The following is a 26,440-nucleotide window of genomic DNA, read 5'->3' as shown; positions in this document are numbered from 1 at the left end:
AGAGAGAGATAGAGTGCACACAAGTAGGGGAAGTGGCAGAAGCAGAGGGAGAAGCAGACTCCCTGTAGAGCAGAGAGCCCGACCCAGGGCTTGATCCCAGGAACCTGAGATCATGACCTGAACCAAAGGCAGACACTTAACTGCTTAGCAGACTGAACCACCCAGGCGTCCCAACCCCGTTTCTGTCTCAACCCATCTTTCCTCTAGAAGCCAGTAAACAGCCCCCGTTTAACCGACACAAGCCCTTTAGTACCCTCCTTTCCCAGGTCCTTGCTCAAGTCATGCCTTCTGTGACCCTAACCCATAGGTCCCTGCTTTTGAGAAACAGCTAAGCCCTCATTCCCCAAGAAGAGATACTGAAAGGTTAATTTAAAAAAAAAAAAATGATGTAATGCAGGGGTTGGCAAACTTTTCTGTAAAGAGCCAAATAGTAAATATTTTCAGGCTTTGCAGACTCCATGTAAAGCATTTGTTGCATACTCCTCTCCTCCTCCTCTCTTCAACCCTTTGAATATGTGACAACTATCCTTAGCTAGAAGGGCCCGAAGGCTGCCATTTGCCAACTACAGGTGTAGCCCAAGGACATGGGACTCGAACTCCGAGTTTCAGAGGATGGGCTCTGGCGCTTCTGAGCTGTGTGGTCGAAGGCATCTATTAAGCCCCTCAACTATTAAAGTTTTGTTTGTTTGTTGTTTGTTTGTTTGTTTGTTTGTTTTTGACAGACAAGAGATCACAAGTAGGCAGAGAGGCAGGCAGAGGGAGAGGAAGGGAAGCAGGCTCCCTGCTGAGCAGAGAGCCCAATGCGGGACTCGATCCCAGGACCCTGGGATCATGATCTGAGCCAAAGGCAGAGGCTTCAACCCACTGAGCCTCCCAGGTACCCCAAGCCCCTGTCTCACGAGGCCATACTTCCTGTCTCACGAGGCCAACCCAAGAAATAAAGATTATGAACCGAATGTGTTATATATTAGGGCTACAAACCAGGAACCCAAAGTAACTATGACTAAACGAGGGAAAATATTTTTGTCTTCTTAAAAATGGAGATAAAATTCACGTAACATACAAGTCACCATTTTAGCCACTTACAAATAGACAATCCAACGAAGAGAGATTTTTTAAATTTCATTTTTTAATCTTTCTTGGAACTATGTGGGTGTCCATGCTCCGGGGCCAGGACGGCTCCCTCACTCTACGGCTGTCGTTTCAGCCAGAGGGAAGTGGGACAGTGGAGGCAAGAGCCCTGCCCGGTCCTCGGGAAGCACAGAACCCAGACGTTGGTCCTTTGGATGTGTGGGAGCAGGGCTTTCCGTTGGCTGTCATTTAGTCTAAACGGCGCTCCACCTCACTGCAGAGAAGGGTGGGACATGTGGTGAAGTGCCAGAAAGTTGTGGGTTCTGCTAAAAATCATTTCTTCTCTTAACAGTAAAGAGAAGGCAGGAACATGTATGGGGAGGGGGTTATTCGTAATCTTGACTCAAAGCATCTGACTCAGAGAAGCTCTGCAAAAGATACCTGCTATTGCTTTAATTATTAATTTATTTTTAAGATATTTTATTTATTTATTTGACACAGAGAGATCACAAGTAGGCAGAAAGGCAGGCAGAGAGAGAGAGAGGAGGAAGCAGGCTCCCTGCCGAGCAGAGAGCCCGATGCGGGACTTGATCCAAGGACCCTGAGATCATGACCCAAGCCGAAGGCAGAGGCTTAACCCACTGAGCCACCCAGGCACCCTGTTGTTTTATTTTTACTTTATTTTATTATTTTATTTTATTGAGAGAGACAACATGGGCAAGCCGGGGGAGGGGCAGAAGGAGAGACAGAATCCCAAGCAGACTCCCTGCTCAGCATGGAGCTGATGCGGGGCTCGATCCCAGGACGCCGAGATCACGACCTGAGCCTTAATCAAGAGTCAGACGCTTAACCAATTGAGTCACCCAGGTGCCGCCTCAGTAGGTATATTTGAAAGATGCCCATAAATGCTGGATGCTGACACCACCCTGCACTGGACTTTGGGATCAATACAGTAAAGTTTAAATTTTTATTCTCATGCCTTCCTACGCTGTGCAGCCTTGGATAAGTTACTTAACCTCGCTGAATTCTGCCTTCATCATCTGTCAAGCAGGGATAAGGGTATATTCCTCATTCAGAGTTTGGGAAAAATCAAATAAAGCTCAAACACAATGTTCAGCTCAAAGAGAGAGTTCAGTAAAGGGTCATTTTATCAATAAAAAATGTGTATGGTGGGTAAGAGAATGACTCGGAGATCAGACAGACCTGTGTTCCAATGCAGACTCTCTGCTTCCCAGCAGAACACATTATTTAAGCTCTCTGTGCCTTAGTCCTCTCATCTGTGACATGGAAGCGTTAACAACTGCAGCCCGCAGGATGGTTTTGAGGCTCCAAGAAATGGCTGGTGCCTAAAAACCAGCCTCTCAGAGTTACTCGGTTCCCATTCCCACTTGGAGCTTGTGGAGGAAGAGGGGAGGTCGAAATTTTGGCCATTGCTGCAAACATGTCGTGTGAAGAAGTAATAAACAAAAGACTGAGGGCCATATGATGCCATTATATGAAGTGCAAAAACAGGCAAAAGTAATCATCAGTGTTGGAAATCAGGGTCAGTATCACTGTTGAGGGTGGTGGTAGAGACTGGAAAAGGTCTTCTAAGGGATTGGGAATGTTCTGATCCTGGTCTAGGGGCATTGCCTTTGTGAAAATACTGAGCTGTCACTTAAGTGTGCGTTTTTCTGTACGTATGTTACATTTCAATAAGTTTCCTCCAAAAAATATCTGTGGTCTATTGGAATCCGTTACTGGCCGAGGGGCCAAGGGGCACAGGTGGGAGCATTGAGCCTTGCCAGCCACTGAAGTTTCTGTTTTGACCCGAGGTACCGGCATCAGCTTCCCTAAATGCTCCACCCCTGGAGCCTCTGGCCACAAAATTCCCCTTTACCCTGTGATGTGTTCTGATTACCATATCCAGGGCCAGTCCGGTGCCAGCCAGCCTGAATGCCCCTGTTATCAGCTCCTGGACTGCAGGACAGACTTGTTTCAGCAGGGAGATTTCAGTAAGTCACTGTGCACAGTAGCCTCTGATCAATCACTGATCTCACAAGTGGGATTCTCGCTCTTCATTCCTCCTTTCGTGAATTCAAACGCTTTTTGGGTGCCCACCCTGCGTGTAGCTCTAGCAAGTTTGTGTTTGGTACAAAGATGCTTTATTCATTCATCTGTTTATTCGTGCAATACATATTAACTGAGCACCTACCAGGCACAGTGCCAGGTGCTGGGGGTGCCTCTGTATGCAAACAGATGTGGTCCCTGCTCTCTCTGTTAGTGGAGGTTTAGATGGTGACCAGTGTTATGGAGAAAAATTAAGCAGAGAAGGGTGTATGGAAGGCGAGACACATTCGGGGAGGTTACAATTTTTGTTCAGGGAATGCCTCCTTGAGGAGGGGACATTTAAGCAACGACTTAAAGAAGGGGAGGACATGGGCCATGTAGGAGAGAACATTCCAGCCAGAGAGGAGAGTGCGGAGCTGAGATCGGAGAAGTTGTAGGACATGTGATCTCTCGGGTCCTCGTGGGCTAGGGTGAGGATTTTGGCTTTTCCTCTGAATAAGACAGCAGCCATTAGAGGAATTTGAGCAGGAAAGGGATGTGGCCTGATTCTATCTTAACTTGGGGTTTCAATTTGAGAGTAAGTTATTGGGGGGGGCAGTTAGACTAGTGACAAAGCTGCTGGAATAATCCCAATGAGAAATGATAGTGGTTTGGCCTGGAATGATGTCAGCAAAGAAGTGTTGATTCTGGATGTATTTTTATTTTATTTTATTTTTATTTTAAGAGAGAGGGATGGGGGAGAGGGAGAGAGAGAATCTTTTTTTTTTTTTAATAAAGATTTTATTTATTTATTTGACAGACAGAGATAACAAGTAGGCAGAGAGACAGGCAGAGAGAGGAAGGGAATCAGGCTCCCCACTGAGCAGAGAGCCCGACGCAGGGCCTGATCCCAGGACCCTGGGATCATGACCTGAGCCAAAAGCAGGGACTTTAACCCACTGAGCCACCCAGGTGCCCCTGAGAGAGAGAATCTCAAGCAGGCTCCACACCCAGCATGGAGCCTGATGTGGGACTTGATCTCACAACCTTGAAATCATGACCTGACCAGAAACCAAGAGATCATGACCTGACCAGAAACCAAGAGTTGGACACGTAGCCAACTGACCACCCAGGTGCTCTGATTCTGCATGTATTTTAAAGGTGGCACCAAAAAGACAGGTTGGGCTAGATATGGGGGGCGAGGAGGAGTCCAGGATGGTGTACAGATTTTTGGCCTGGACAAATAGGATGGAAGGTCTAACATGAACTAAGATGGGGCTGGTCGGGTGAGGCAAATGTCAGAATCTGGATTTGGGGTATGTTCCTTTGGAGATAGCTGCTAGATATCTAAGTGGACATGTGGAAGAGGTAGATGGAAACCTGTTACTGAAGTTAAAGACAGAGGTGTTGGCTGAAGACATACATCTGGGATGGCAGTGTTGACATGCTATTTCAAGCCAGGAGTCTGGCTGAGAGAAGCTGTCTGCAAACTGAGCTGGGGGGCACATCCAACAAGGTCAGAGCTGTGGGGTACATTTAGCATGATCAAGGTCAGAGAGATGAGAAGCAAGCAAAGGAGCATGAACAGGAGCAACTGTCACTAAAATTATACTGGCCCATTGGTCTGAAAATAAAAGCTGACCTTGGAATAGATTGTACCCAGATGGGATGCACTCCAAGATACATCTTTACAAGAAAACAAGACAAATGTGTATATTTCTATGATCAGAAAATATGTTTTTTTAAAATTTTGTTTATTTATTAATTTGTTTATTTGAGAGAGAGAGCATGTACGAGTGGGGAGAAGGGTAGAGGGACAAGCAGACTTCCCACTGAGCATGGAGCCTAACGCAAAGCTTGATCCCAGGATCCTGAGATCATAATCTGAGCCAAAGTCAGATGCTTAACAACTGAGCCACCCATGTGCCCTCAAAAAAATATATATATATATATATTTATATATATATTAATATATATATTTATCTTTATATATATAAAGCATTCACTGTTATATATTAGATGTATATTAGATATATAGATTATATATTATAAATACATATTTATATATTAATATAAATTTATAAATATATAATATAGAAATGTATAATTATTATGTATTTCTATATTATATATTTAATAATTATATAATAATTATATATAGTGATAATTATATATAATAATTATATATAATATATATTTATATATATTATATTATATGTTATATATATTGTATATAATATATAATATCATATATATTTATATTATATTTATATATATAAATTATATAATATATAATATCACATATAATTATATATTAATAATACATATTATTAATATATATTAAATATATATTATATATAAAATATATTTATTTATATATTATATATAAAATATATAAATATATATATTTTAAAACCATCACAGACTGATTCAGGCAAAAATTAATAGTGAATGCTTTGGGGCACCTGGGTGGCTCAGTGGGTTAAAGCCTCTGCCTTTGGCTCAGGTCATGATCTTGGGGTCCTGGGATCGAGCCCAGCATCAGGCTCCCTGCTCAGCGGGGTTTCTGCTTCTCTATCTGCCCGTCCCCTGGTTCACGCTAGTGCTCTCAATCTCTTGCTTTCTCTCTCTCTCTCTAATAAAATAAATAAAATCTAAAGTTTTTTTTTTTTAAGTTAATGTCATAAAAGACAAAGAAAAGCTGAGGAATCATTCCAGATTAAAGAAAACTAGAGACATAATAACTAAGTGCAAAACATGGCCTTGAGCTGGATCCTGTCCTAGAGAGAAACAATGATTAAAGGACATTATTGCAACAGTTGACACAGTTGGAATATGTTGTATCAAGGTAAATTTCCTGAATATGATAACCATGCTTAGTTATATAAAATAAATATAAAATAATATCCTTTTCGTAGGAAGTGTATGCTGAAAATTAAAGGGTAAGTGGCACATGGTGTATATAATCTATTCTCAAATGGTTCAGAAAAATAATTATCTTTTTTAAAGATTTTATTTACTTGAGAGAGAGATAGAATGAGTGGGGGGGGGGGAGCAGAGGGAGAGGAATAAACAGACTCCGAGCCTAGCACAGAGCCTGTTGTGGGGCTCAACCCCACCACCCTGAGATCATGACCTGTGCTGAAATCAATAATCAGATGCTTAACTGACTGAGCCACCCAGGTGCCCCCAGAAAAATAAACATTAATAATGAATACATATATTCACATGAAAGAGAGGGTGATAAAAACAAACATGGCAAAATATTTTGAAAATTGGTGAATCTGGATCATAGGGATATTGCAATTATTAGAATTATTCTTGAACATTTCTACAAATTTGAAACTATTTTGCGACCCACAGTTGTGGTGTGTCTGGAGGAGGGGTAGGTGGGGAAAAGAACAAGAAAGAAGAGAGTTGACTTTTCACCTTTTGTACTTTTTACAGGTATGATCTAGCCCAATAAATAAGTAAAAAGTGAAAAATAACAGAAGTATTAGGCACATATTCTAGGCGTTGTGTGAAGTCACTTACACACGTGAGAGGATTCTCCTTTATTCCTTTTAATCATGCCCATTGCACGGAGGAGGAAACTGAGGCTTAGAGAAGGAGGTGATTGGACCAGAAACAGAAATTAACACAGGTCAGTCTCATTTCAGAGGCCTTAAAATCATTTGGGCAGAATCTTTGCCCTTAAGGAGAGGAGATTTCTCAAAACCTTCTTCATTGTTTAAGAAATAAAAAAGCATGACTTTGGTTCTGCGAATGTGCATTGTCCTCTATGAAGATTATTAATTTGGGATGTAGCTATTTGCCCAATTAGTCATTCAGCAGACATTTATTGAAAATCTTTATTGGGTCCAAAGGCAGGTTTACCATGATTTACCAGTCCTGGTAGGTACTAGGAGTTATAGAGTGTTCTGGAGTCAACGAAGGGCAGCTAGGGTACTATCAGGAGGCATTTCTAAATAATTGCTCAAAGAGATCTCAGGAAAAAGGGTCCCAACTCACCAAATATCCAATAATGTGAGATGAGCTATTTTTTTCTTTGTCAATAAACACTTTCGTACCTATTTAATATTTACAACTTTGTATTTTTTTTTTTCTAAAATTGCATGAACTTCAGAACCCATAACCATCAAGAGTCAGAGAGGGAGCTCCATGAAGCTCTGCTGGGGGAAGTAGAGGCACCGTGGACGGATGGTTCCTGAGCCCGTCACCCAGGGAGACCCAGTGCCCGTCTCTTCCTCTTTCTTCATGGTTTGACTGGTGATTGATATTATTATTATCTGTTTTCTTGCTGTCTCCAAAGTGATATGGGGAATGAGATCGCTCAGCAGCACACGTGTGATCATAGTAGATTTTGTAACGACTGCTCATGGTGGGCTAGACATCCCTCCACATACTTCACCAATGGAACAGTCCCATGAGGGACATAGGACTGTTATTGTGACCTGCATAAAGCAGAGGATTGACTTGTGACTTTAAGGCTTTATGGAGATACAATTCACATACGATATAATTCACCCATTTCAAGTGTACGATTCAATGGTTTTTCACATATTCACAGCCGTGCAGCCATCACCCTAAGAAGAATATTTTCATCATCCCAAAGAGAAACCATGTCCCCATGATCAGTCACTCGCTGTTTCCCTTCCACCCCCGACCCCATCCCAGTCCCTGGAACTCACTAATTTACTTTCTGCCTCTATAGATTTGCCCATTCTGAACATTTCATATCCATGGGATCATAGAATATGTGTTTCTTTGGGGCTTTCCTTCACTTTGCCTGTGTTTGGGATCCATCTTGTGTCACAGTTTCATTCCCTTTCGTGGCAGAGTAAGACCCCATTGTATAAATAGAACAATTTTTTTTTTTAACCCATTCATCAGTTGCTGAACATTTGGGTTGTTTCTACTTTGGGCTATAATAAATAATGTCACTATAAATCTTCTTGGGCGTGTTTTTGTGTGGACATGTGGTTTCCATTCTTGGGTTTATTCCCGAGAGTGGAATTGCTAGGTGCTATGGTCGGTAATGCTATGTTTAACCTTTGGAGGAAATGCCAGTTTCCCAAAGAGGCAGCACCCTGTCCCCTTCCCACACAGCAACAGACTCTTGCCGTGTGACTCACTTTTGCTGTGTGACTCTGGTAAGTTGTGTCAATTCTCTGGGCTTTGGTTTCCCCATTTTTTTTTTAAAGATTTTATTTATTTATTTATTTGTCAGAGAGAGAGCGAGCGAGAGCGAGCATAGGCAGACAGAGTGGAAGGCAGAGTCAGAGGGAGAAGCAGGCTCCCTGCGGAGCAAGGAGCCCGATGTGGGACTCGATCCCAGGACGCTGGGATCATGACCTGAGCTGAAGGCAGCTGCTTAACCAACTGAGCCACCCAGGCGTCCCTGGTTTCCCCATTTTTGAAACAGGGATGCTCTGTAGCGAAGATGAAAAAGATGTGCGGTTTGGAGCAAGTCTTCTCAATCCTGGGCCTCGGTTCCTCACCCCAGTGTGACATGGGGAAAGCCAAAGCATTTCCCTCCTGGGGTTCTTCTCAGGAGGAAAGGAGACTCAGCTGCTAGGGACAGGACACAATCTATAAAAGGTGGTCGTAGACCTGGTTATAATGGGATTCCCCTCTTTCCAATTGAACAAAACTGGCCTGAACATCGTGGACTATGTGCCCAGCTTGTCTCATAAGTATTAATGCTCCCTTGACTCTCAAGTTGGAATTCCTTTGCCTTGTGAAACTCTGGAAGAGTTCTTATCCAATCTGGGACCATCAGCTGACATTCAGGAACCCACAGAGTGGATCAGTAGGGTGACATGGTCTGCTGATGAATGACACATTTGCTGAGATACGGAAACTGTGCCAGGCTTGAAGCCAGAGAGTGTGAAAACCCCATGACTGAGTCATGATCTTGGGACTGGGATGCCCAGTGGGGAAGTGGGGGGAGGGGTTTGGGGCAGGGCCTGGCTAAATTTGCAATTCCCTAAAGGCCTCTGGCCTTTCTCTCTGACCTCATCACTTCCGCTCCCTCCCCACACAGTACCCGTAGGTCAGACTAAATCACTCACATTTTCCGGAACAAGCAATGTTCTCCAGACCTTTGGACATTCCATTCCCTCTGCCAGGTGTACCCTTTCTGTCCCTTTTCTCCCAGTCACCTGGCATAATCCAGCTCATTCCTGAGTTTTCAGCTTAGAGGTCAATGTCTCCAGGGAGCTTTCTATAGCGGGGGATCTTTTATCTTGCTTGTACAGCGTTGGTTTTTGCTGGATCAGAAAACAGCCTCTCAATTTCCTGTTGGGGAACCAGTCCCTCCCCCACGCTTATCCATGGGGTTCAAGGAGGAGGCCCTGGTTCTATGACTGAGCCTGACCCATGAGCATAGCCTCCACCCCCCACAATGGTTTGTCGCCATTACTGCAAGGAAGGAGGAGGTGCCCGCTGGCCGTCTTTGCCAACAGGTGCAGGAAGCCTATCTGAAAGTTAATTCCAAACAGAGAAAAGCAGAGCACAGAGATGGAGAGAGAGAACGAGAGAGAGGAAAGAGAAGAGACGGAGATGTGTGTTCCCCCCCCCCCCCCGCCAAGACTCTATTTATTTATTTATTTATTTATTTATTTGACAGAGAGATCACAAGTAGGCAGAGAGGCAGGCAGAGAGAGAGGAGGAAGCAGGCTCCCTGCTGAGCAGAGAGCCCGTTGCAGGGCTCGATCCCAGGACCCCAAGATCACAATTTGAGCCGAAGGCAAAGGCCTAACACACGGAGCCACCCAGGTGCCCCGAGAGATATATATTTTGACATCATTTGAGCCCCTGGATCCAGTCACACGTGAAGGCAGTCTTATGTCATGATTTCTCATAAACCAATGAATCCCCCCCCCCAATTTATTTCGCTACTTAGTGGGTATTCTGTCACTTAAAACCTAAATACACCTGACTAGTACTCTCTGGCCCCCCATAACCCCTGGGATGGTGTGGGTACACTTTCGGATTTTCAAAACAGCCTGTTTCTCCATTTTCATCGCACTTAATAGATTGCGTTATAACGATCTCTTTGCTTGTAGCTCCTAGGACGCTCAAGGAGCAGGTGTCCCATGTTTACGGTTGTGTGGCTAGCACCTGGTCACGCCTGGCAGGTAAGAGCATCTCAGTAAAATTGATTTTAATTCCTATTTTAAAAATCGCAAACAGTTCATGATGGCATACATTCAAACACACACGAAACAATTCAAAACTTTTCTATGGACCTGCATGGATCCATACCAAAGAAGTCTAGACAGAGACCACCCGTGAGTCCCAGTGTGAGTTACCTTTCATCAAGGAGACAGTGCTCATGTATCACTCATTATTAAAAATTAATTAAAAACAAAGCTGAACAAAGGAGCATGTGCTGTTTGTAATACTGAGTGCATACAATTCAAAAGAGTTACCTTGCCCCTTCAATAATATGTGTTGGATAAAGGGATAAAAGGCATATCTATACAGAGTTGGTGAATAAATGATTGAATAAGGAAACAGCTCTGTCCGGACAGACTTCAGCTCAAGATGCCCCCCCTCGTCCCCCCAGCCCAGTGGGCCAGCTGGTTTCCCCGAAAGACTGGGCCTGAGGCCAATGTTTTATTTCTTTCTGGGATGGGCCCCTGTCTGGGAGTCCTTTTTCCCTAGAGCCTCGGAGAATGACTCATGGGGTTTTGCGCGAACAAGGAGTCTGCTAGTGACTGGAGGGTCACCTTCTGTTTCTTAAGCAGGTAGATTCTGAGTAGATGCTCTAGGTTGTCAAGGAAAGGGGGGGAGGGCTCCTGTGTGTCTGCGTGGCCAGTGGCTGCTTGCTGTTCCCCAGGAAACAGTCTCCAGCAGACTTTCCGTCCCCAGTTGTAACAGTGGAGAGTCTACTGGCCCAGACTCTGGGCTCAAGGTTCAATCTTGCCAATTAACTTGCTGTGGGGCCTTGCCCAGCTATAAAATGAGGGAGGTACGTGGCAGACACTGATGGGTACCTACCTAATAACCATCCACTCCTTCTTTCTTGCTTATAGAACCTCAGTTTGAGGGTGGGGAGCGTTGGATGGCCATGTGTTTAAGGGGAAGACTGGGCCTGTCTTCAGCCCTAATTTTCTGTGTCTGGGTGCACACACCCATAAATCTTACACAGCCTAAGTGAATCTCAACAACGCTATAACATCTACTTGCCAGTACTGGGTTTAGGCACATGATGACATTCTTCGTACTTCCATGCGGCTTTGGGCTTAATCTCACTTAAACTTTTTGGCCTCGGTTTCTCCTTTAAAATGGGAATGGTTCTTACATGCCAATGTTTGCTGTGGCCCTTGAAAATAACCCAGCTAAAAGGCGCCAGGTACAGGAGAAGTTAGAGTAACAGTTCCTAGACACACTGTTGGCTTCCTTCTCTGTTTGAGGACACCTTGGATTTTTTTCCATAGGTACTCAATGAGTGACATTATTAACACAGTCTGCCCGTCCAGCTAATCCCATCTGCAAAATGTATGAATTAGTACAATATAAGCAGATTTTTTTTGATAAAAAAAGTAATTTCAAAACACTGGGGGTATGTATGAGGCAAAAGCTGTAAGGACAAAAGACAGGAGCCGTGGAATGTGGAGAGCTGCTGGTGTCTGGAAATTGTTGCTATCTGGAAAGCCACCTTGTGGAATATACAGCTGGTGGCTCCATCCCGAAAGGTTCCGGCACGATGGGGCTGGGATGGAGCCGGGACCTCTGTTAATGAGGATTTAATCAGTTGGAGAGTTTGGGACTCAAATTTTTGAGTTTGGGACTGTTTTTGTGTGTGTGTTTTTTTTTTTAAAAAGAAGATTTGTTTATTAATATATTATTTTAGAGGTGGGAGAGGGGCAGAGGGAGAGGGACACGGGGCTTGATCTCATGATCCTGAGCTCATGACCTGAGCTGAAATCCAGAGCCGGACGCTTAACCGACTGAGCCATCCAGACACTCTGTGAATCACTCGGTTTGGACATTAACACTAATCCCTGACTTTGTCCGTTACCATTTAAGCAAGTCCTCCTGCTTCCATACCCTGATTTCCTCATCTGTAAGATGATGGTGATCTTATCAGCCTTGGTGGCTTATAGGACAGATTAACAATGGTCCTCAGCTGGGGTGATTTTGGACCCCAAGGGACATGCTGCAATGTCTGGAAACATTGTTGGTTGTCACAGTTGGGGGAGGGTGCTACTGACGCCTGGTGGGTAACAGGCCAGGGACGTTGCCAAACATCCTTCAGTGTGCAGGATGACCCCCCATGACAGAGAATTATCCAGCCCTAAGTATTAATAGGACCAAGGTCAAGAAACTCAGGGGAAATGTATTAATGTGCCATGAGATTGGAGGCCAAGGAGACCATTCTATTGCTTTAGCATAAACACAGTTGCCCACACATAAAGGCCCTTTCCAGTGCAGGGAGATAGAGTTAAGTGGGTGTGTGGAGAAGGTTGGAGAGCCAAAGAGAATGCCATTGTTCTGTGTTGTGTGGTGAGGGGGGTGGGTTAGTGGCAGTGGTGCCAGAGTCTGTGTGTGACTCACTGGGAGAAGCCAGCGGGCTGGCAGGGGCTGCGGTATGTGTGTGAGGAGCTTGAGTCCCTGTGTAAATGGTATCCACAGCTCCATGCCAATGGACATAAGTTGCTTATTGCTATGCTTTATATAATATTAAGGAAACATCAGTGGTGCCAAACCAGGAGTCATTTGGTCTCCTAGGGGACATCTGGCAGTGCCAAAAACATTTGTGATTGTCACAACAGTGGGGGCCCCTGCTGGCATCAAGTGGGTAAGGGCCAAAATATGCTCCTGAACATTCTACAGTGCAAAGGACAGGACCCACCCAATATGATTTGGCCTCAAATGTCAATAGTGTAGATGCTGAGAAACCCCAGTTTATACTAGGATACTGTTGCCATTGGGGTCTACAACCACCCCCCAAACTGTCAGGGGATGATGGGGTTTGGGGGATGGAAGTGATAACTTATGTTCGGACAGGTTAAGCAGTCCCTGAGATCATTTGGGAGCTAGAAGGGGGCCCTAGAGGTATTTCACAGTGTTTCTTGAGACCACACAACATGACATGACTTCTGCCCTCTGCTGACTACAAGGGCATATTAAAGGGAGTTCATCTCAGCTCTGAAGAAATGTCCAGTCAGCCAAATGACAGACACTAAGGATTCTGAGGGGTACAGAGTCCTGATTTTGATTCTGTGAGACCAGCAAGTGCCTTCTCTGTTCTGGTCCTTCATTTCTAGCTCCACAATTCCTGGAGTCCTAGGGCTGAGATGATTCAGAAACAAGGTGGTAGGGTATGCAGGATTCTGGAAGCTGGTCAGAGGTTCTGGCATCACTGGGGTTCCAAGTGGAGGACCGAGGAGGTACAACAATGAGGACAGAGAGTAGGCAGAAGGCTTGGCTACCTTTTAGTCAAACAGGAAGTGATGAAGGGAAAGAGAAGCTTGTTCGGAGGAGGAGAGAGCACAGAGGTTACACTTCTCCAACTGGAGTTAGGGTCTCAAGTGACATGGGGATGGCGGCATTGACCAGAACCCTCTTGTCCCAAATGGGGATGGTCGGTCACCCTGCCCCAACTGCCCATTTCCAATCTCCTGACCTGGCCATTGTCAGAACCTTCCACGAACACTGGCCTAGACTTCATCTCTTTGAGGACTTTCTTAGGTCTCCAAGGGTCGGTTTGTTCTTGCACACTTAAAATTATGGGCAATTAACGTTCCCGAGAGTAGCTCTCAGACAAGGACTAACAGGAGTTGGTAGTTAAGCCCCTCAGTGCCCTCAATCCTACAATGGGAAAGCTCCGAGATGCATGTTCTACACTGGCTCCCAGAGTTCCCTGATGGGATTAAGCTCCAGTTGCCCACAGTGATAACTTGTTCAAAAACATCTTGACCTCCTACCTTTCCCTGTCTCATTCCCTCAAGCCCCTAAGGGTGCTACCTGGGATCATCTCCCAAAGAATGTACTTGCACTTGAAATCCTTGTCTTGGGGTCTCCTTGTAGGGAAGCCCAAGCTAAGGGATGCAATGATCTTCCCTGTTCCTAGGTCTCCATCCCTATATGCTGGAAGTGAGACTGACCCCACCCGGCAACTCCAGAGTTGCATCTGCCCATTCACATCACCATATATCTTTGGCTACTGCAACTGGTTCAGGGATCACTATATGACCCCCACCCCAGGCCAATGTCAGCTTCTTCCTGGACTTCTGGTGAAATAATTGAGAACAAGAACATCTTTCAACTGTTCAATTACTGGCTTGGGGGTTGGCGTTCTCTGCCAATGAAGCCCCCTCAGAGGACAGTGGTCCCAAGATGAGGAAGAGAAGTCAGATCCCGGTGGCCATCTGTGCATCCCTGGTTCCAGTGCGGTGTAGACATAATTTTACATGTCATTTTTTAGCATGGGATGTCCTGAGCGCTCCTGTTGCCCCACAGACAGACCAATTTCCCGTTGCTACAGAGGCGTACTCTCCCTATCTGGCCCCTCTGACAAGGTATGCAGTTCCTGGGTTTGGCTGGGAAATAGTTCTTGCCTGACTGTTTCGAGTTGCTTTAAGCAACACTGTGGAGCAAGGGGCGTTACCAAAGCTTATGGTGGTGGAATAACCTGATTGAGAAACTAACTACTTTTCATTTCCTCCACTCTGGAGTCACTGGGAAAGAATGAAAGGTATTTCCCCTCCTCTTTGCCAAGAAGGTAGCTGGACTTGGTGATCAAAAGGTCTGGATTTCTTTTACCCCTTGTTAGGATAACAGACCACCCTTCCCCAAGGTCCTAGAGGCTCCGATGGTGGTGGGCAGGACCACCTATGTTAGGGGACTTGGAGGAGCTGATTCCAAAGTAGAGTTTCAGGCCCCAACCCTAGGGGGACTCAGTCTTTGGGGACCAGACCAGGGAACTGACCTTTCAAACACACTTCTCCGAAGGTTGAGAAACTCATGATTCTTTTACTTGTAAGTGATAGAAAACCCATTTGAAACTGGCTTTCCGCAAAAGAGGCAATATATTGGCTTAAGGACCGGGTGAAGGTCCTTAAGGACTGGGTGAAGCAACCCGAGAGCTCTGGCTTTAGGGCTGTCTGGATCCATGAACTCAAATGTGGTCACCAGACAGTCTCTTGCCGTCTCTTGCCTTGGTGTCTTGCCATCTTGACATCTCTTGCCACCTCCAGTATCTTGGCTCCATCCTCAGACTCTACCTGACAAGATGGCAACCAGGAGCTCCAGGCCTGCATTCTGCCAGGTACAAGTCTGGTAGGAAAAAGGGGGTCATTTCCTGAAAACTCTGCTGTAGTTCCAGTATCCATTCTGATTGAACTAACTTAGGTCATGGCCTGTCTCTGAACCCATCACTGTCACACCAGGAAGGCAATGTTCTGATTGTCTAGGCTTGGTCACATGCCTGCTGAGGTAGAGATAGCCTCTCCCCAACCACAGGGACTGGACCTATGGAGGGGACGTTCCCCAGAGAAAGACTGAGTGGGCATACATGGGAGAATGAATGCTGGACAGGCAAGACAATGGTGTCCAACGTAGAGTCCCCGGTATAGGCCGTGTATCTCGAGGGCTCTGGGCTTCTTGGCACTCTTGTGGGTCTAAGTTATTCTTTGGTTTAGATCATGAGAAGAGAACCAATACACTCACTCAGGAAACAACCAAAACCATGAAGTAGACTCTGTCGATGGCTTCATTCCCCTTCTTCCTTGCTATCAGAGCCTAATTTTGTTGGGGTGAGGAGTAACATGTAAGGCCCAGAGAATGAATATTTTAAAAGATTTTATTTATTTATTTGAAAGAGGGTGAGGTTACGAGTGGGGCCAAAGAGTAGAGGGAGAAGCAGACTTCCCACTGAGCAGGAAACCCAATGTGGGACTCAACTCCAGGATCCCAGGATCATCACCTGAACCGAAGGCAGATGCTTAACCGACTGAGCCACCCAAGCGCCCCCAGAGAATGAATTTTGACTGATCTAAGCCAACCATGGCAATCCTTTCTCCATTTGTCCTAGTCTTGGGGTAAGCATGGGACCCAATTCTGGCCAATGAGACAGCAGGGGTAGTTTGTGGAGGGCTTCCAGGCAGGATTCTCCTCCCTGTTAAGAGAGAGATGTTTTCTCCCCCAACCCCTTTTCTTTCTTATATACATTTTTCCATCCTTTGGACATTGTTGTGCTAGAATGTGACCTTTGGAGCTATAGCACTTACTCTGAGGCTATAAGGGAAAGGCAAAAGGAATCCTCAAGAAGGGGACCCATTGCCCTAACACTGAGAGGTTAAAATAGCCAAACCTGAAACATCTTACTCATTGATTTATTATTACCTGAGATAACAAGGGTCGACCTTTAAGGCTGTCTTGATGGAGTGTCCGCTTACCTGCTGTCCAAAGTGCCCTAACTGGTCTACCTCTAGACTATAAAAATGGAAGGCCAGGAAGGCAGAACAAAAAAGGCCACCACTTCTCTGAGATTATTCTGGTTCTAAAGCCGATCACACTTCTCTCATTTGGCTCTTTATTCCATTATGAAGCTCTTCCTGCTGATAAGGATTAATAATTCCTCAGGACCCGACCATTCTGGACTGAATTTTGTCAACTCCCTCATAAGTCCCAAAGTTGCCTGAAGCTCTGTGCGAGCCTTTACCACGGAGAGGGGAAGACTGGGCTGACCTAGGAGCTTGGCCTCTAACATTTTAATTTTTGTTTTGAATCCTTTAATTTGTGAATACTATTAAAGATACAGAAGAGTTAGATGAATAAAAACGGGACACCTCTATTCCCTTCACCTCAATGTGCCTATTGCTAACATTTTACTTTCTGTTTTTTATCATTTGTGCTCACTCTCGCTGTCTCTCGTGCTCTCTCTCTGTTGACACACGTTTTTGAACCGTTTGAGCATAAGTTAGGTATATCACGGTCCCTTATCATTAAGTACTTTTGGTGTATATTTGCTAAGAATAGGAAAATTCCTTAGAGGACCCCAGTAGTTATCAATATTGGTACTTTTTAAAAAAAAGATTATATATATATATATATATATATATATATATATATATATATATTTTTTTTTTTTTTTTTTAAGATTTTATTTATTTACTTGACAGAGAGAGAGCGATCACAAGCAGGCAGAGGCAGGCAGAGACAGAGAGAGAAGCTGACTCCCCACTAAGCAGAGAGCCTGACATGGGGCTCAATCCCAGGACTCTGGGATCATGACCTGAGCTGAAGGCAGAGGCTTTAAACCACTGAGCCACCCAGGCGCCCCAAAGATTATATTTTTTAAAAAGATTTATTTATTTGTTTGAGAGAGAGTAAGAGCAGAGGGAGGGGTAATAGAAGAGGGAGATAAGCAAAATCCCCGCTGAGTGGAGAGCCCAATATGGGCTTCCATCCTAGGACCTTAGGATCATGGCTTGAGCCAAAATCAAGGGTCAGATGTTCCACCAACTGAGCCAGCCAGATGGCCTGCCCCTTCCCCCCCCCACCCCACAACTTGGTACTTTAACATTGATAAAATTCTTTAATCTACTATTTGTATTACGATAAAATACAAATTTTACCAACTGCATGCCAATTTTACTAACCGATCCACTAATGTCTTGAAGTGTTTTCTTCCCTCCAGCTCAAGATCCAGTCAGTTGAGGGCTCAATACTGCATTTAGTTGTCACGCCTCTTTAGTTTCCTTTAATCTGGAACATTCACAGTCTTTCTTTGTCTTTTATTATATTGACATTTTTCAGTAATACTCTCCCCCACCTCTGGTCTTTTTAAATTTTTTTAATAATATTTCTATTTTGGAATTGTCTGGTATTTCCTCATGATCAGATTCAGACTGTAACTTCTCAGTCTGGCCTCTAATTTTGGTTCTAACAGAACCTGGCCCTAAGACCCCCAGCAATCTGTATTGCCTCTTTGAGCATCAGTTTCCCTATCTGTAATAAAAAAGAATTGGATTAAATGATGATTAGAACCCTTCCCTAAGGAGTCTACTATCATTTTTATATGACACCAGCCCTCTAAATTCTTTTCTTGCTTCTCAGGGCATGTGGGTGGCTCAGTCAGTTAAGCATCTGGCTCTTGATCTCAGCTCAGTCTTGATCTCAGGGTCCTGAGTCCAAGCCCCAGGCTGGGCTCCATGGGCTGGGCATGGAGCCTACTAAAAAACAAACAAACAACAACAACAACAACAAAATAAAACTTTTCTTGCTTCTAAAAAGAAAAAAAAATGAATAAGAAGAATTAATAATAGAAGTAAATAGCTATTGTAGGGACGCCTGGGTGGCTCAGTCGTTTGGGCATCTGGTTTCGGCTCAGGTCATGATCCCAGGGTCCCGAGATCCAGCCCCACATGGGGCTCCCTGCTCAGAAGGGAGCCTGCTTCTCCCTCTCCCTCTGTCCCCCCTCCCCTTGTTGTCTCTCTTTCTCTCAAATAAATAAAAATCTTTAAAAAGAAAAAAAGAGAGATGTATTATAGGAAGTGGACCACCCACAATTATGAGAGGAGTGAGGAAGTGAAGGTTTGGAGGAGGACTTGAAGGATCAGAAAAGAGTCACCAGTCAAACCGAGAAACCAAGTGTGCCCAACAGTGGAAGTAAGACTGAGTTAGACGGATCACGTGACCTTTCTGGACCAATCATTGCTGGAGGGGAATGGGATCACTGCTTCTGCTTAAGATGGGTCATGATTTATCTGCTGGGGCTGGAGAGCAGTCCACCCTCCAAAGACCAAGCAATTTCTACCCCTTAGCTGAGCCCCAAATCAAGGGAGTTACTGGAGAGATCTATAGGAAGCAGTTGCCTCTGTGAGTCAACAGCCAAGCATCTGGCTATGGGCCTAAGATAGCTTTCGGTCAGCAGGACTAACAGGAGAAAGAACTGGAAATGGCATAGTGAGAGCAAAGACAACTTCACCAGTCATAAGAGCAGACAATTACAATCTAGTTTGATAAGGTTTTCTCTTTTTTAAGTTTATTTATTTCTTCTAGAGTTCTCTATACCCAATGTGGGCCTTGAACTTACGACCTGGAGATCAAGAGTCACAAGCTCTTCTGACTGAGCCAGCCAGGCGCCCCTTAAGAAGTGTTTTAATAAAGGCTAGCATAAGGTACAATAAGAGATGTAGGGATTTACTGAATCCAGTCTAGAAATCAAAGAAGTCTTCCTGGAGGAGACAGCAGTTCGGCTGAGGCCTGAAGAGTAAAGAGAGAGCCAGATGAAATGGGGGGAAGAGTAGAGGAATTAGCACATGCAAACACCTAGAGGTGAGGTAGGATATCAGAGGACTAAAAGTGGCTCAGTCTGGCTGGGGCCCAAGTATGAGCTAAGGAGGGGCGGAGTGATGGCCCGGTGCTTGCAGGTCTTTATAATGAGAAGTTTGAACTCTGTCCTGAGAGCAGTGGAAAGTCATGGAAGGACTTCCTGAAGCAGGAGAGAGGCAAGTGTCGAAAGCAGGTGTTAGCAATTTGAAAATGGGAGGATTTTCTGAATGCCTTCCTTCCTGGGAAAGTCCAAACACCTCTATGGGAACTCTGAGCTCCGTACCTTCAAGGGTTTGCCGGCTGTGGTTTCCTTCCTCCTCCTCCTCTCTTTCTTTCTAGTCCCCCCCAGGGAATCTGGGTAATAGAGTATCAGTAAAGTGACCACATTGGGTGGGATATTTTCACCTGCCAGTGACAGCATGTCCGACTAACAGTGGGTTAAGCGAAGAAGAAATGTAATTATCTTTTATAACAAAAACTCTGGAGGTCTGCAGCTCAGAAGTTGTTGCAGTGGCTCGATGGTGTTGTCAAGGACCCAGGCAGGCTCTTCTCAACTTCCTGCCCTTCCTTCCTTTCTCCAGTGGTTGGCTTTTGGCCTCAGACCCAATATCCATCACAGCTATGGCGGCCTCACATGTCATTTGGTCATGGGACACGATCAAAGCAGGAAGGAATTGATGGGGACAAAAGGCCTTCACCCTCTGAAACTCTATCTCTTCAATGAAATGAACTGCCAGATTTCCCCTGACCTTCCCTGGACAAGAGCGGGATCACGTGCCCATTCTTGACCAATCACTGCTGAAGGGGAACGAGATCAAGGCTTTGCCAAAGACGGGTCATGACTTTTATCTGCTGGAACTGGAAAGCCACCCACTCTCCAGCGATCAAGGGATTTCTACCTCTTCGCTGAGCCCCAAATCGAGGTTCTTTGAGCAGAGAAGATGTGGACGGTGGGGTGGGAATGCCTGTGGGGCAGCTAGGGGCAGTGCGTCAGTTCATGCCCTCCGGGAAGCAGATGCTAGGATGGAGTGAGGTTTACAGGGGTAGGAGATGTGTTATGATTATGAAAAATATATAAAAGTAAATATGAGAGAAAACAGAATTGATTGAAGGAGCCTCAGACTGCCACGCAGATCTGCCAAACCCTTGTCAACTCCAGCGGGACCCCAGAGCAGAGACTGTAGGAGCTCCATGTTGGGCAGAGATGGCCAGCCCTGGAACCCTCCCCTGCTCAGTCACTGATCTGGGGCTATTCTGGAAGAGCATGTTGTTGGCTTGAAAGCTGAGACAGATCCCAAAGATGCTGCAGCCGGGGGCAGTCAGCTAACCGCATTCTTCACAGGCGAACAGTGGGTTCTTCCTAAAGCTGTGCCCCTCCAGGACTGTCCTAAGGTGTCCAGTGTCTGGCCTGGCTATGCCCAAGGAAGTCAGATGTGAGGTGACAAATCCATTTCTGCCCAGGGCTAGCATTGAGTTTGACAGAAAGGTTAGAAGAACAATGGAAAGATGAGTTTCAGAAATTCAGAAAATTCAGAAATTCAGAAATTGAGTTTCATTTAAAAAAACAAAAACAAAACCAGGGGTGCCTGGGTGGCTCAGTGGTTAAGCCTCTGCCTTCAGCTCAGGTCATGGTCTCAGGGTCCTGGAATGGAGCCCCACATCAGGCTCTCTGCTCAGTGGGGAGCCTGCTTCCCCCTCTCTCTGCCTCTCTGCCTGCTTATGATCCCTCGTTCTCTCTGTCAAATAAATAAATAAAGCTTAAAAAAAAAGTCTTTTTCCCAGAGAATACTTTTATTATAGTAAAATTAGAAATTGCACCTTTGCAAAAAGAAGAAGACAAAAAATCAATCATAGTTCTTCCACCATCGATGAAAGACAGTAATAACTACCATTTGTAGAATGATAATCATGTACCAGGCACTGTGATGCACCATTCATATTCATAACCTCATTTAAATCCCAGCTCTACCGCGTGAATGAGTTACTTAGTCCCTCTATGCCTCGGTTTTCTCATCTGCATTATGGGGAGATGCATAATAGCATTGATCACGTGGGGTCGTTCTGTGGATTCAACGAAGTTAATCCATGGGAAGTGCCTGCAACATTGCCTCGCTCAAATAAATGCTCAATAAATAAATATTAGTTATTATTTTCCTTGCAAGCCCCCATTCCTTTATCTAAAATTATGAAAATTTTTTGCAAAAGCTGCGAAAACCAATAGTTTCCCCACAGTCTGGCACCAAAACTCATTTGGGAGCAAACTCTGACCTGCTCTGAGGTTATTTATAATCTTGTCAAGCCTTCTTCATGTGAATCAGCAGTCATGGGTTTCAAATCAATGTGTTTGATTATGGGATGTTCTAAAATATATGGCATATAAACTACATTACTTTTCTAAAATCCAGAAATTACTATATTTTGAAACACTGGTCATCCTCGTGACAGCTCTGTGAGATGGGTGCTATGAATATCTTTATTTTGTTGGTGAGGAAATTGAGGGTCCAAGGCATTATTTGCCCAGGGCCCCCAGCGAGGAGGTGGAATCTTGAGATTTTGGACCCAGGAAGACTGATTCCAGAGCTTCTGTTTGGGGTGTTTTTTGTTTTGTTTTGTTTTGTTTTGTTTTGTTTTGTTGTGGGTTTTTTTAGGCAGTTTCCTTTATGGTAGGATTTTCCAGAGGCTTTCATCTGCTAACATGCTCTGTAAATCTCCAGTAAAGGACTATAGAATGCAGCATTCTCCAAACTCATGGACTTTGAATGTCAAGGTCGTTTTTTCAAGGCAAGCCTCCCAGTACTAACACTGAGACTCTGGGAGGCCTCCAGGAAAAGATAAGGAACCCTGGGCAAATCAGGAGCATGAAGGGGCCAAACCAGATACACCCAGGCAGGCAGGGGAGTCCTTGTTACTCCCTTCCGGTCATCAGTTAGACTTTGTACAACCTTGAAAAAAAGAAATCCCACCTCCTGACTTCTAAAACAGATGGCAAAACCATCTCTGAGGTCCCTTCGCTTGTCAGCAACATTTTCTCTACTGTCTTCAAAGAGGAAGCAGGCTGATGCATTTAAAACAGTCATTCAAAAGAATGTCAAGGGGCTGTGGCTGGTGTTAAGTTTCCTGGAAATCCTTTGGAACATCAGGCTGGGCCCACTGAGCTGCGCAGTGGTGGGAAGTTCAGGCCGGAAAAATTCTGACTGTTTCTGGAACTTTGCGTGCTGTGTCCCAGATCACCTTCCGACCCCTGAGTAACTGAACTTGTCAACATTTCTTCTTTTGCCATCCTAAAGGTTTCCCAGAGACTATTTCAGCAAGGGCCAGGCTTGTCAGATTAATTTTATTTATTTCATGCACATAAAAGAGATGTAAAACTCAATTGTTCCACTGACTTTTGAAGTTTTACTTTCTAGTTTTTGAAATGGGAAAAGCTGACTCAAGGTCAACAAAATTCAAGCAGAATAAAAATATCCAGAAAAAGTGAGTCTCCCTCTCATCGGCTTCTCACTGCCTTGTTGCCTCCCTCTCCCTGTCCCAGGTGGCGTCCCCCCATCCCACATCCCCTCCGCGTAAACCTCAGATGTACATAAGTTTAGATGTTGTATCTTTTGAGATCTTTTTGGCTCTAAGTACAAAACAACAACCAACCTACAAATGAATGCCTTACTTGTAAGATGTCTGGGTGTCGAACAGTTTCAGAGTTGGTTCATTTAGGAGAGCCAGGATATCATCAAAGACCCAGATTCCTTCCCTCCCTCTTCCAGCCTCCTTAGCAGTACGACCTTTGTCTCCACACCTTTGTGTCTATGTTAGGTGAGTCAGTATGGAGGCCATAGGAGGGTTCTGGAAGCCACTGCTATGCCAGGACAGCAGGCTGTACCTTCACTGTGCTTGGAAGAGATGGACAGCTTCATGATCACACCCACTAAGCCTCAACTGAACAGAGTCCCCAATTTAGCTTATCTTTAGCTGATCCCCCACGTGCCCATGGCTCCCCGATGCCACCTGATGCCGAGGCAGGGATGCAGGGGAGTTGTTGAAACAGCAGACTTGTTAATTGCAGTTCCAATACTTTACTTTTGCAGGTATAACGGAATCATGTGGTCCTGTAGCCACATTGCCACACTGCCCAAATGAGGCACCCTGAACTCTTGTCTCCTTCACTTCATGGTATGTACACCTCTGGGTTTACAGGAAAGTCAGGCAGCACTGGATGTAACAAGTGAGTCAAAGAGAAATCAAGAGTGATTCTAATGAGCTTTTGGCTTTGAGCAAACATGGGTTTAGTAAGGGGGAAATAGATTTGGGGGGTTCAGGAATCAAAAGTTCGATTTTGACCACGTTAAATTTGAGATTTTTATTAGACATCAACAGGTAACAGGTGGACACTTGAAACAGGTGCTTATTACCTCCAGACTTTTTTTTTTTTTAAGATTATTTATTTATTTATTTGAGAGAGAGCGTGAGAGGGGAGAAGGTCAGAGGGAGAAGCAGACTCCCCATGGAGCTGGGAGCCCGATGTGGGACTCGATCCTGGGACTCCGGGATCATGACCTGAGCTGAAGGCAGTCGCTTAACCAACTGAGCCACCCAGGCGCCCCTACCTCCAGACTTTTTGATAAGTAAATAGTACATGTTTTGTTTTGTTTTGTTTTGTTTTTGGTGCTTATAGCCAAAAACATTCTTAATAGATATAATATGTGCATATACATATACATATATATGCATGTATATATATATGTACATACATACATACATATATTCTATATAGGTATATAGGTATCTATCTTATCTAAAATTTACCTGGAAGGTGGGGTACCTGGGTGGCTCAGTCAGTTAACCAAGTCCGGCTCTTGATTTTGGCTCAGGTCTTGACCTCAGGGTCATGAGATCAAGCCCTATGTCAGGTGGTGGGGAGTCTGCTTGGGAGTCTCTCCTCCTCTCCCCCTGCTCCTCTCCCCACTCACTCTCTACAAATAAATAAATAAATAAATATTTAAAAAAGGGAAATAAGGGGCTTCGGTCATGGTCCCGGGGTGCTCGGATCAAGCCCTGCATCGAGCTCGCTGCTCAGCAGGGAGCCTGCTTCCTCCTCTCTCTCTGCCTGCTTCTCTGCCTACTTGAGATCTCCATCTGTCAAATAAATAAATAAAATCTTAAAAAGAAAGATAAATAAAATAAAACTTACCTGGAAGGTGATATATGAACCTAGTAACAGTGAGTACATTCTGGGGGTGGGGGTACTGGGAGCAGTGGGGTGGGGGAGGGAGAGAGAATAATTCTGCTTGTAGGAGGAAACGGAGGCTCAAATGTAACTTGCCTAAAGCTACACAATCTGAGAGTGACAGAGCTGCCATTTGAAACAGAGGTTGGGGGGTGCCTGGGTGGCTCAGTCATTAAGCGTCTGCCTTCGGCTCAGATCATGGTCCCAGGGTCCTGGGATTAAGCCCTGCATGGGGCTCCCTGCTCGGCAGAAAGCCTGCTTCTCCCTCTCCCTCTGTTCTCTCTCTCTCAAATAAATAAAATCTTGGAAGGAAGGGAGGGAGGGAGAGAAGCAGGAAGGAAGAAAGGAAGGTAGGTAGGTGGGTTGGCCGGGCCCCAGAGTCCAGGCTTCTTCTCTTCTGACAGACTCACTCCTAATGAGCCCCTCCAGGATAAAGCCTGGTCTTCTCACCGCCCTCTCCCTGGGCTGGCTCCTCTGTGTGTCTCCCTGTGGCATTTCCCATAGCTGAACATCAATAACTGCCTGAAAGGATTCCTGTCTGTGGCTGGAAAAGGCTGTGTGCACTCTTCTCCCCTCTGTTATGGAAACCACAAATCCTGTGGCTACAGCTGCAAGTAAAAATCGTCCTGGAAGGCCCCCACCCTACACACCTGCCCCCAGTGGGTGACTGTCTCTTTCCTTTCTTTACGTAAGAATTAGGGCTGCTTGGGATTCTGGTTGAAGAGGCCTGGGTTCTAATCTCTGTTCTACCACTGCTGATGGAGCTGTGTGTCCTTGGGCAAGTTACTTACTTTCTCTGTGTCTCACTTGTCTCATCTGCAAAAGTGATATTAAAGATCTCACAGAATTATTGTAAGGGTTCAATGAGTCCACATCGTACCAGGTGTATATTGCTTGTTTCTCTGTCTGCCTGGCTCACCATTAGTCTACCTGCATTTGTCTTGCTTCACATACTCCTCCCTACAGGGCCTTAGTACATGATCTTCCTTCTATCTAGAATGCTGTTCCTTTCCCTCTTTGTCTAATTAATGACTGTCGGTCCTTCAGACCCTCCAATCTTTGACTATCACCTTTGTGAAGGCAAGATCATTTTTGCTCTCCATAGTGGGCCCAACACCCAGCCCGAACACATCTGGCACACGATGGGCGTTCAGTAAATATTTGTTCAGGAAGTGAGTGAACATGGACAAAGGAGTTAAGTGATCAGTTCAAGTTAAGTCATTCAACAAGTGTTCTGCAATGAGGATCCTAAGTACCTACTTCATTGTATCATCGTGAGGATTAAAAATGTTATGTAGTTAAGATATCTAAAGGGAAGCCTGGTAGTACCACGGAATAAGGATTACTATTAGCACTCTTTTGTATTATTATGATGATTGATATTTTCTGCAGGTGTTCTCGAGGCTTCCTGGTGGGAGACGGCTCTGCTGGTCTGCTCTGTCTGGATGCTCCTCAGGCCCCGCAGAGCCCCGTCCGACAGCTGGGTCCCCTTGCTCCTGAAAGCTGCCTCAGCCTTTCCCCGGAGGCAAGGCTCGGTCTTGTCCTGAGGAAACAAATTCCTGGCTTCTGGCAGTTTCTGCGACTTGGCTTCAGTCTCTTTGTAACTTACCTCATTCAGGTACAGAGCACTGGGGACACATTATGTGGCGTCTGGCCAGCCCATCGCAACCCCTGGTTTTGCAACAGGTGTGGACGCCCTAGGAAGCCATGCTTACAACTACACAACCCTGCCCTCCAGCCAGAGTTGACTGGATGAAGCTGGGGACCTGATTAAATGAGTCAACCGCATCCTTTCTCCTGAGATTGTGGGATTATGATCTAGTGATTTTT

The 26,440-nt window shown here is 45.1% G+C and overlaps 1 long non-coding RNA gene across 1 annotated transcript; it reads left to right on the top strand.

Annotated features, from left to right (window-relative positions):
* Nucleotides 1–9,266: 9,266 nt before the first annotated feature.
* LOC309871657 lies at nt 9,267–26,411 on the top strand. The gene is made up of 4 exons (XR_014315408.1): nt 9,267–9,303; nt 10,170–10,241; nt 23,472–23,556; nt 26,003–26,411. It is a non-coding gene; the product is annotated as an uncharacterized lncRNA (long non-coding RNA).
* Nucleotides 26,412–26,440: the final 29 nt, after the last annotated feature.

Source organism: Mustela nivalis, assembly GCF_964662115.1.
Source record: "Mustela nivalis genome assembly, chromosome: 8".
NCBI lineage: Eukaryota > Metazoa > Chordata > Mammalia > Carnivora > Mustelidae > Mustela > Mustela nivalis.
The sequence above is the reverse complement of the archived record's forward strand: the minus strand, read 5'-3'. Positions and strand labels throughout refer to the sequence as shown.